Genomic DNA, 12308 nt, shown 5'->3' on the forward strand with positions numbered 1-12308 from the left:
GAATGATGGGAATTAGTATACGTATGCGCGACGACCATTGGAAGACCACAACAACAACATGCGCGACGAAGCCCAGTTTCATTATGCATAGGTTCGTCAATAAGCAAAACGGCGCATTTGGGGGACTCAGAATCGGTACTTCGCGATCGAGAAGTCTCCCTTACCCTCAATGGGTGACTGTGTGGCGTGCAATGTCCAGTCCCCGAATAATGGGTGCGACATTCCTTGATGGCACGGTGACTACCAACCGGTACGTCAATGATTTGGAAGATGATTTCATCCCCGTTATCCGAAGTGATCTTGATTTTGACAAGATGTGGTCCATGCAAGATGGAGGTCGACCCCACAGGAGCAGGAGAGTTTTTGACGTTCTGGAGGTGCAATTTGGAGGCCACATTCCGGCTCTTCGGTACCCAGAGGCCACTGGCATAGGTTTTGATTGGCAACCATATTCTCCGTATCTGAACATATGCGACTCCTTTTTGGGGGCTATATTACAGACAAGGTGTACTGCAATAACACAAAAACAATTGCTGAGCTTAAACAGCCTTTCAGGAGGTCATCGACAGCATCAATGTTCTGACACTTCAGCGTGTCATGCAGAATATTATCGTTGTTCGTCTGCGCCACATCGTCGCCAATGATGGCAGGCATATCGAATATGTCATAACCTAAATCCGACACTTTTGGTGATGTTTATACATTGAATCAAGGCAATCCATAGAACCAAGTTCCATATGTGGACGAGCATTGTCCTGTTGAAAAATTGGCACCATGGCACCATTGCATTATTGCATGACAGATAACTCATGAGAACGCCGTGTGTCCGTAGGTACCGTTTTGCCGTCAGAGTCCCCTCAGCCACTATCAACCTCCACCTGAAGTCATTCCCCTTGGCTTCGCACACCACGATGCCACGAGTAAATCTGCTATGTCCGTACGGAAAACTGGACGAATGGGACTTCTCCACAGGTCGCCCCAATACTAGTCAACAGTGGTCATCCTGTATAGTGCTGGACAGCGTCTCATTTCTGGACAGAATGCGACACCATTCATCAGCAACCCATGCTTCCGGACCCGGAACCTCTCCAGACACCACCGTTTGTGTGGTGCTGTGAACGGCAGCCCACGCGTTTGGAGGGTACTTGCGTAGTCCGGCTGCTGCAGGCTTCGACCAGTGGTACCTGGATGGCATAGAACGTTTCACGGAGTCCATTACTTGTTCTTGCCGACCGGAATGGCCGAGCGGTTTTTGGAGCTACAGTCTGGAACCGCGCGACCGCTACGGTCCTGCTTCGGGCATGGATGTGTGTGATGTCCTTAGGTTAGCTAGGTTTAAGTAGTTCTACGTTCTAGGGGACTGATGACCACAGAAGTTAAGTCCCATAGTGCTCAGAGCCATTTGAACCACTTGAACTTGTTCTTGGATGGCGAGCGCAAGTATCAACAGGTTACGATGTTCTTGGTCTACAGTGCTGCGATCCTCCACTGTACACGGGTGGTTTGAAAAGCTCTCGGAACGGAATTGAAAAAAAGTACTTACATCACTGGAACTCTTTTTTATTTTTAAATGTACTCTCCTTGTAGATAAATGCATTGTGCAGCGATGATCCAGTGCCTTGATCTCATCTCTAAAACGAGTTACCTCCAGGCCTCCAAAATAGTTGTCAAGTCTGGCTATCAATTCTTCGTTTGAAGTGAATCTTCGTCCACCAAGAAAAATTTTCGGTTTTGGGAAGAGATGGAAGTCTGACGGAGCGGTATCAGGTGAATAAGGTGGGTGTGGCAACAGTTCATACTTTAGTTCGTGTAGTTTTGCCAAGGCAACGGCACATGTTTGTGGGCTCGCATTGTCTTGATGGAAGATCACTTTATTGCTAAACCTGATCTTTTTTCTCACATCTTTTGTTGCAATTTGTCCAGGAGGTTAGCATAGTATTCTCCAGTAATTGGTTGCCCAATGGAGACATAATCTACATACAGAATGCTCTTCATATCCCAGAGCACTGATGCCACGACCTTTCCCGTCGAAGGAATTTTCTTTGCTTTCTTTGGTGGCGGTGAATCAGCTTCTTTCCATTGCTATGACTGTTGCTTTGTCTCTGGGGCACAGTAGTGCACAAAGTTTCATCTGTGGTCACAAACCGGCGTAAAAAATCTTGTTCGTTTCTCCAAAAACGGGCCAAACATTGTTCCAATATGTCCATTCTTATCCGGGAATTTTTTGAAATGTGTGGTATGTTCTACGGGACCAAACTGCTGAGGTCTTCGGTTCCTTCCACAGTACTTAACCTAACTTAAACCAACTTACGCTACGGACAACTCACACGCCCATGCGCGAGGGGGGACTCGAAGCTCCGACGGAGGGAGCCGGGCAAACCGTGGCAAGGCACCTGAGACCACACGGCTACTCCGTGAGGTATTCTCATTAAATTTTGATCCAGCGTCAAGAGTCTCGGCACTCATCTTGCAGATTATTTCTAATTCGTCAGTTAAAATGTTATATACCCTTTCATAAGATATCTTTCAAGCGTGAGCAATTTCACGCTCGTTCAATCTGCGATCCTCCATGACCATTTTGTGCACTTTCGCAATCATTTCTGGAGTAGTGACATCTTGGCCGATCATAGCGCGGATCATCATTTAAGCTCTTCCGACCAAATTTAAATTCATGTACCCACGTGGCAACAGTTGAATATCAAGGAGCAAAATTCCCCAGTGTATTCTGGAAATCGACATGAAAGTCCTTTGCTTTCAAACCTTTCTGTACGAAGTACTTAATTACTGTTCGAATCTCGATTTTTTTCCATCTTCGCAAAAACACTACCCGGGAACAACAACAGAGCCACGTAACCGCTACAGCTCCCTTCCAAGAGCACTGACGTGGCACGTGCTTACAGGCAACAGCCCAATGAATATCACGTGAACAACTCGTTGTGCTAGCGCTGACCTCTCGTGGTGATTCCTAGAACTTCCCACACCACTGTCGTAGTCGTCAGATATAGTGGACAAGAACCTTGACGATTTTCACCAAAACTACTAGGGAACTACGGAAAAAAATATTTTGATTGTACATTGTGACAAGAATTCATGTTGGAGATGAAGAGCGTCGATAACGTCTTAATAGGTGCAAGATACTAATTGCAGATAGATTTCTATGTTCTAGTAATTTATAGTATTTGGGTGGCGATCGACAGCGAGAACATTAGAGATCGAGCGGATAGGGAATTGGGAAACGAAGTGGAAATAATTGACCTTTGTTCTTTTCAAAGAAATAGTCCTGCATGTGTAGTAGGCCTATGTAGGAAACCCACTAAAAACCTAAAACGGATGGCGTGATGCAGATATGAACTCAGATGCTAGTGAAATATGTCACTTCATTCGGAGCTTACTTTTCTGAACCGTGCGAATGTGCTGGATCAGTAGTGTTGCCACTGTATCTGTTCTTAACTGGGGTGAGCGTGTTTATTTTCCGCGCCTACAGGCGGCAGCTGGCTCAAAGCTGAATTAGGCAGACTGGCAGAGTTCATGTGCTGGACTGAGTTGTGATATTATCACCGCCGATGGGCTAGGCGTGTTACATGGGTGCCACGTAACTCTACGTTGTGGCCGGGTGAGATAGTTCCACTTTAGCTGCTCCTCCTGCGATCCAGCCCTGTGTGTTAAAATTGTGAAGCACCTGAGAAGGAAGTTAGCCTGGATACATAAGGTCTGGCGTACGACATTGAAACCTATCATCTCTTGCTCCAGGATTATCACTGACGAAAATTATTCCGTGAGAACATTGCGTTAAGCTTGTCGTTGTTACCGCTTCAGATCTCACCTGAAAATTGACATCGAATATTTACCTCTTTTGATTGCCGTGGTTAACATTTCACTTGTGTGTTCATCAATATCATCTGAACGCTAGTGTGAGTGATGGCATCTATCGATGTTTGCAGTATGCGCCTTCTCTTGTTCTCAGTTTGCTGCTAGCTACTGAGCAACGTATTTAATGTTTGTAATTTAGTACGTTTTTATAGCTATTGTACTTTTTAAAGTTATTGTCATGTATAGAGAGAGTGAGAAAACGGAACATAGTGGTAACAGCGCTTAACGACAACTATATATTATTTCTATTCTGCTGTAGCCTTTCAAATGTTTTCAAATAATATCTGGAATATTAGGCCTTGGGTTTCTTTAATGAAGCATGACTGGCATGACTCGTGCTTTTTTTTTTTTTTTTTTTTTTTTTTGCCAAGTATTACTAGATGTTTAGATTACTGTTTCAACAAGGTAAATGCTGTTTTTAATTGTATTTCTATCTCCCTCTGTTACAGTTCCGCGTCATTTGTTATTTTCGCTAATCGTTTTTAACATTTTAAGTTTCCATTGGGCTTTTTATGTTAAAGACCCTGAACCTAATTGTTTCAGAAGTATGGTTCATTACTTGTGCTCAAGTAAAAGTTCTTTAATGAATTCAGCTAATTGTTCGAAGGATATATATACATGATTAGTGTTCACATTAATGGACATATGATTAATATGAATGGTTTTACTCCTGCTCATGAAAGTACACCTTTTTTTCTGGCTATCAGTTTTTAAGTAGTAAATCGTCACTGCCATAGAGAGAGTTGTCTAGGAGAAACAATTTTAAATAAAGTTTGAAATTAGCTTCGATACCTGACTGGTATTTATGTTATTGGGGAAATGATCAAAAATTTTTGTTGTGTCATATTGAAATCGTCATTGAGCCACTGACAGCGTAAGTAATGGGTAATAAAGTTAATTTCTCTCTCCAGTATTTCAGGTATGGAGATCACAGTTCTTCTGAAAATGTGGTGGATTATTTATGATGAATTTCATTAACAAATACACGCATTGTGGCGGCGCAGTTAAAACGCCTAGCTCCTTGAACAGGAGTGGAAATATGCAAAAGGTGCCAGGAGATTGATACTTTTATTTCCAAGATTAACACTTATACGAAGAGCAAAAGTAGCTTAACTTAATTGTTTGAGAAGCTCATCAATAGGCTTCTTCCATTCGAAATTCCTGCTGATGTGCAATACTACATTAGGTGCAGTATGTTCTTGGAAAATTTAGGGAGGGTCCATTTTCAGAGAAATCCGTAATAATTCTAGAATTAAATTTTCACTCTACAGTGGAGTGTGCGCTGATATGAAACTTCCTGGCAGATTAAAACTGTGTGCCGTACTGAGTCGGTAGAGCACTTGCCCGCGAAAGGCAAAAGTCCCGAGTTCGAGTCTCAGTCCGGCACACAGTTTTAATCTGCCAGGAGGTTCCGTAATAATTGTTTGGAAAACATCATTTCCCAAATCTTCTGTTGGTTGCCATATAATGGGATTCATAATAACACTAGTGTCACCGGAAAAATGTACCAATTTTGCTTGTTAAATATTAGCTGGAAAGTCATTGACATTTATAATGCGCTGAAGAGGAGCCTAATGGAACTCTGTGGGACTCCCTTTGAGATTTTTTCCCCAGTCACTAAAATTTTTCACCTCTCCGACGTTGTCTGAATTAGTTATCACAACCCTTTGTGTTCTGTTTAAGTGTGATTCAAAACAACTATGCATAAAGCCATCAGTTCCATAAAACTTAAATTTTTGTAAGACGATAACATGATTTTCAGTCAATTGCCTTTGGAAAAATCACAAAAAATTCCAACTGGCAATATATTATTATTTAAGGCTTGTACTATGCGGTGAATACATAGATAGAATTCTCAGGCGAGCAACCCTTCTGGATTCTAAACTGTGATATGCTAAGTACATTGTTTCCACTTAAGTATACGACCACTCTTGAGGACATTATAAAATCTTTTGTGAAAATTGTGTTTATTCATGGTCTGGTACCTTACAACCTAAACCTACATGCCTGTCCCCTATCAGTATGACCAAATCATGGACAGTGGTTAGCGTGCAGCAGTTCATGACATCCTTCAAGAATTCCCATATAATTCTATAAAAAAAATCTGCGTTTCTATTAAGTGAAATTGTTCCTTCCAGACTTAGATTCTCAAGCAGAGCAATAAAGATGTGATATTAAATCATTGCTGCAGGAATCACCATTAGAATTAATTGGTTGATTAAAGCTGTGACTCATGCATGTAGCGGCCTTTACTGACTTCAGTTTGTAATCTCCCTCATCCTTCCTAATTCCATCTATTGTCCACATTAGTCTTTTGAGAAGAATTGAGAGGAGCGAAGATTACAATAAAGTTTCTAGTTTACTTAGCTTTTTTATGTAGAGTTGGTTCCAGTTCTTCTTGTCTAGGGGTCTGATTCTTGAAGCTGAAAAGGTGTGCATTATTAAGGTACACACATTTTCAATAACCTGCCAGCAGCCATAAAAAGCTTAACAACCATGATATTCAGTTTAAGAGAAGCCTAAAGGACTTATTGGTGGCCAACTCCTTCTACTCCATTGATGAATTTCTCAGTAGAACTACCTGATTTGTGTGTGTGATATTATAACTTCTGCACATTTTCAGTGCAGTAATGTGTTCACTGTAAATGAGTATTGTAGTGGTTGTATTTCACATTTATTACCTTATAAATAAATAAAAAACTTTTTTGTTTTAGATTCAGTGCATTAGTATTTGTAAAATGACTCTTTCATATAGTGATGATTAAAAAATGACGATCATTCAACTTGGGACCTGTGGAACGGTACATTAGCTTATTCGTTTTAGTTGTAAATATTTGTCATGTATTGTTATTTTCGGTCATGTTCTACATCCTGGAGGACCTCCTCACTACAGATCAATTGGAATGAAAGTAAATCTAATCTAATCTAAGAAAAGTCACATTTTAGGTCCTCAAGGTTGGATTGATCTAAATAAATTTAAAGATTGTTGTTGCACAATTTTTCTTTCTACGTAAATATGTTTCCCCACATTTTAGTATGTCACATAGTTCTCTGATTTTTCATATTAACAAAGCCAAAATTACACTGTTCGCACAAAATACAAAAATATGTCCGATCATATCAGAGGTATGATTACGAATCTCACGCTCTGCGGAAATAACCATGTGCCAAAGGGCTTACAATTTTTCTTAAGAAGTGAATTTCTACTAGTTTCTGTTACATTATTAATTTCGCTTATTATTTCATACATGAACCCAAAAATAAACATAGTAATCAGTACAGTATTGCGTAATTAATAATAGAAATTTTAAGTTTGCCAATAGTTCGTAATTTTAATGTTTCTAAAATAAATAATTTTAACTGTACATTCAGAACTAGTTCTAATCGATTATAACAGAGAGAATAAAACGTTTTATAAAATAATTCGTTTTCATAAGTGTTGGCTTGAAATATACCATACTGTGTATAAAATTATACTAAAATTTTCTGAAAAGCAACTGAGATAATACTGACCTGTCCAAAATTCAAAAATTTATATTGGAATCGACGACTACTGTTGAGGAAAAGTAATGCCAGAGGAGCATGTCCCGTTACAAATTGTACAAAACTGTGAACAGATTTGCACAGATAGCTTCTCTTTTGAGCGTGACGCTGTTGCTAAATACAGCCGTGGCAATAACAGGAACCGGATTAAAAGATAGACTGCGTACAGCACATTTACTGTGCGTCAATAGTGGAAGGCTGCTATTCGCGCAACCACGAACTCGTCCACTTGCTGTCTGCCCCACCTCGTCCGTGTCAGTAACGGACGGCTGATCGATGGTGACCTCGATAAACAGCGGTTACCGGGTCAGGCGCCCCGTCAGGAGCAACAGTTCGGTTTGATGAGGGCGGCTCGCAGCGCCGATTCCGGTGCTAAATCTGTACGCCGCATACCGCTGTTGCCGGAATTGCACGCCTATCAGACCACAGGCTGCTGCTCCTCAAATAGAGCGCACCGCTATGTGTGATGACTGGGTCACGGAGTAACCAGTCGTCCTGGCAAGACGTAATCACGTGGAAGGTATTTCCAGACAGAATAATGACGAATGGACTATCGGTATGCGTTGCAAATTGTACTTCAGAGAATCTGTAAATTTATTCTAGTGACGTTCACTTACAAGATTGATTTAGCTCTTGTGCTACGACCGATGTTGTTTCTGTTCTGCGAGCAGTCCAATGCGAACATTTTTGTTCCAAGTCTTAGATTTACATGTTTCTTTTTGGGAGCAATGAACTGATGTATGTACATCTACATGACTGCCCTGCAATTCACACTTATATTCTTAGCAGGGGGTATAAAATAAACCAATTAAGGATACAGATAAACAGTCTGGATTTACTTGTTAAACAGTGTACTAAATACTTTTTACGCATGACATAATTACACATGGCTTGTAAAGCAACTACTCCAAAGAAATTTGTATTTAGATGAGACAAAAAGGAGCACTTTTATATTATTACTGGCAGTTACAATATCGTTAAGCAATGATACAAAATTAGTGGCACTTACTTTATCGCTAAGTATGATTCATTGGCTTCTGTTTTTTATTTCATCTGTCCCTCACAAACTTCGGTTTCCTCATGCTACATAACGTATGTTCGTTTTATATTAGAAACAATCTGATGTTTACATGTAAATGCAAAGACAAAGATTCACAATGCCTCCTCCCATGGTATTCACATATGGTCAGATGACACGTAACACATGTAACCTCATATCTGTGGTACTTCTACATTTTACTATATCAGGTCTACCAGAGACTACATTCCTTAACGTCACTTTAATAGTTACATTCCTTAATGTCACTTTAATAGTTACATTTTAAAGGCATGTGCTAGTCTTGTGTGTACCTACTTTGGGCTTACTTTACCAGGCATGTCGTGCTTGTACGATAATACGCTGCATTCCTGCAAGACGGTAATTTTGTACCATTTTTATAAATGCTAAGCAAGTGTGTTAAACTGTGTATTGGTCATCGTGCACAGTACTCAGTAAAATGATGTTGATGTTTGAAGTACTGAGTGCATATCTCGTAACTTTATCAGACTGCAAAAAATACTTTTTTTAAAAGAAAATCCATTTTTTTTCTATGTATCTTACTATTTGTATATTCCTGCTTTTAGAATTGTGCTCGATAATGACGCGAAAACCGAAGCTTAGATTGTACAGAAGAAAAAGACAGTAATATACAGTCAAATTAATTCTTCCAAAAAAATCATAAAAAAGAGTTCTTTGGAGCGTGACAGATAGGATACATTTGTTTTACACAACAATGGATGAACATTTGAACGCCGATTTTGATTACCCGCGTGACACACAAACGTATATACCGTAAATTACAGCCTTAGGTCACAATTATTCACTAATGTTATCCTTTCTGATATCCTCGGAGGAGCCTGTGTTATAAAAAGATTCATTTCCTCTTTCCCCACCATCCTTGGCGTCGTTACAGATAACATCATCTTCACTGACTTCTAGAGTATCTGAAATACTTCATTTCTTGAATCATTTTATGATCACTAGTGCCCTTTCGATACTCTTGCAGGCTGCCAACACCTGGTGTGCAATAACATGGGCTGCAGCGGTCTTAATTTCTCCTGTCGGAGTCAGTTCACGTACTATTCCTGAACGACACGTTTGAAAGGATGGTTTATACACTCCTGGAAATTGAAATAAGAACACCGTGAATTCATTGTCCCAGGAAGAGGAAACTTTATTGACACATTCCTGGGGTCAGATACATCACATGATCACACTGACAGAACCACAGGCACATAGACACAGGCAATAGAGCATGCACAATGTCGGCACTAGTACAGTGTATATCCACCTTTCGCAGCAATGCAGGCTGCTATTCTCCCATGGAGACGATCGTAGAGATGCTGGATGTAGTCCTGTGGGACGGCTTGCCATGCCATTTCCACCTGGCGCCTCAGTTGGACCAGCGTTCGTGCTGGACGTGCAGACCGCGTGAGACGACGCTTCATCCAGTCCCAAACGTGCTCAATGGGGGGACAGATCCGGAGATCTTGCTGGCCACGGTAGTTGACTTACACCTTCTAGAGCACGTTGGGTGGCACGGGATACATGCGGACGTGCATTGTCCTGTTGGAACAGCAAGTTCCCTTGCCGGTCTAGGAATGGTAGAACGATGGGTTCGATGACGGTTTGGATGTACCGTGCACTATTCAGTGTCCCCTCGACGATCACCAGTGGTGTACGGCCAGTGTAGGAGATCGCTCCCCACACCATGATGCCGGGTGTTGGCCCTGTGTGCCGCGGTCGTATGCAGTCCTGATTGTGGCGCCCACCTGCACGGCGCCAAACACGCATACGACCATCATTGGCACCAAGGCAGAAGCGACTCTCATCGCTGAAGACGACACGTCCCCATTCGTCCCTCCATTCACGCCTGTCGCGACACCACTGGAGGCGGGCTGCACGATGTTGGGGCGTGAGCGGAAGACGGCCTAACGGTGTGCGGGACCGTAGCCCAGCTTCATGGAGACGGTTGCGAATGGTCCTCGCCGATACCCCAGGAGCAACAGTGTCCCTAATTTGCTGGGAAGTGGCGGTGCGGTCCCCTACGGCACTGCGTAGGATCCTACGGTCTTGGTGTGCATCCGTGCGTCGCTGCGGTCCGGTCCCAGGTCGACGGGCACGTGCACCTTCCGCCGACCACTGGCGACAACATCGATGTACTGTGGAGACCTCACGCCCCACGTGTTGAGCAATTCGGCGGTACGTCCACCCGGCCTCCCGCATGCCCACTATACGCCCTCGCTCAAGTCCGTCAACTGCACATACGGTTCACGTCCACGCTGTCGCGGCATGCTACCAGTGTTAAAGACTGCGATGGAGCTCCGTATGCCACGGCAAACTGGCTGACACTGACGGCGGCGGTGCACAAATGCTGCGCAGCTAGCGCCATTCGACGGCCAACACCGCGGTTCCCGGTGTGTCCGCTGTGCCGTGCGTGTGATCATTGCTTGTACAGCCCTCTCGCAGTGTCCGGAGCAAGTATGGTGGGTCTGACACACCGGTGTCAGTGTGTTCTTTTTTCCATATCCAGGAGTGTACTAACGTTCTGGGGTGGTAATACAGAAGTCATTCTTTCAAGAACAATAACAAGGTCACTGGGTGGGCTGTGGATCTTCTTTTTTACATCGTCAGTGAGATGATCATGAAATTCATCAACACAAAGCACTGGTGGTAGTTTGGAAAGCCCATCAGGACCGATTTGCCATACGTTTGGGAGTCACTTTTCCCTTCTCTTGACTTCGAACAGTGACATCATCAGGATTGCGGCTTTTATTCCGCTTGAAGAATAAGAAAGGTGGAAGCTTGTGCTCAGTTCCTGTGATTGCCAGCATTACAGTTATGCGTTTTCTGGCGCACCTTGACGTTTTGATAGTAACTACTTTTGTCCTCTTTTCATGAGTCGTGTAATTAAGGGACAAGGGCAATCGTTGCCTATATCGGCCATCGAAAAATTCTAGTCTTTCTGAAGTGTGATGACAAACAACTGAAATTCCTGAAGTTTTTTTCTCAAAATCCTGTCGAAGCTTTTGGGATATTGTTGAACGGCGTCGTAGAAATAAGCCTACCCGTTTCATAAAGTGGTCAACCCATCAACGGGTAGCCTTAAATTCTTGCCTCTATATGTTAAGAATTGCAGCCATGTCTTTTGCTTTGTTTCTTACGGTGTCAATAGTCACAGGTTGCGCATTCTTCCTCCCTTCACAGACAAATTTCAAAACTTCTACTACAAAATCAGGACCTCTTCCAATGTGAGGCTCGATAGATTTCTTTCTAGTTGCGGTAGCTGCAAACAGTGCCAGTTTCTGTTTCTTCCACAAGCGGACGTTAGTCTCAGCGGCATTGAACTCTCGTCCGAATCACCTTTTCCCATGATTTTTAGCTAAAGAGTTACTTTAGGCTTGAAAGTAGCATCATACGACGTTCTTCTCTGCTTGATTTCCGTTTCGTGACTACCTATGCAAACACACGAAGCAGGTGTAAGCCAACAATAACGTAACGAAGTTAAGGATAACAACAGTGCATCGTGGCGTAAGTAACAATAAATAAGTTTCAATGATGTTTTACCGCCGAACGGCGGATTCTAGTTTGCACTTGAAAGTACTGCGCCATCGAACTCAGGCACTAGATTCGCGTAAGTGCAGTAGATCTGCGTCTTTCATGCAGCTCGGATGCGGTCGTACATACACGAATATAATGCAGTATGCGACAATCCTTTTCTCTCTAACAATTTCTATATCGAGCGCTGCTGAGCTGACCCGATCTGTGCAGTCGACTAATCGTTTGCAGTCAGCAGTGTTCCCCTCCACGCCGGTTAGCATGTTCACCCGTTAGATATAAATCTAATTACATGTCT

Source organism: Schistocerca americana, chromosome 5 (genome assembly GCF_021461395.2).
Source record: "Schistocerca americana isolate TAMUIC-IGC-003095 chromosome 5, iqSchAmer2.1, whole genome shotgun sequence".
In the NCBI taxonomy this organism is placed as follows: Eukaryota; Metazoa; Arthropoda; class Insecta; order Orthoptera; family Acrididae; genus Schistocerca; species Schistocerca americana.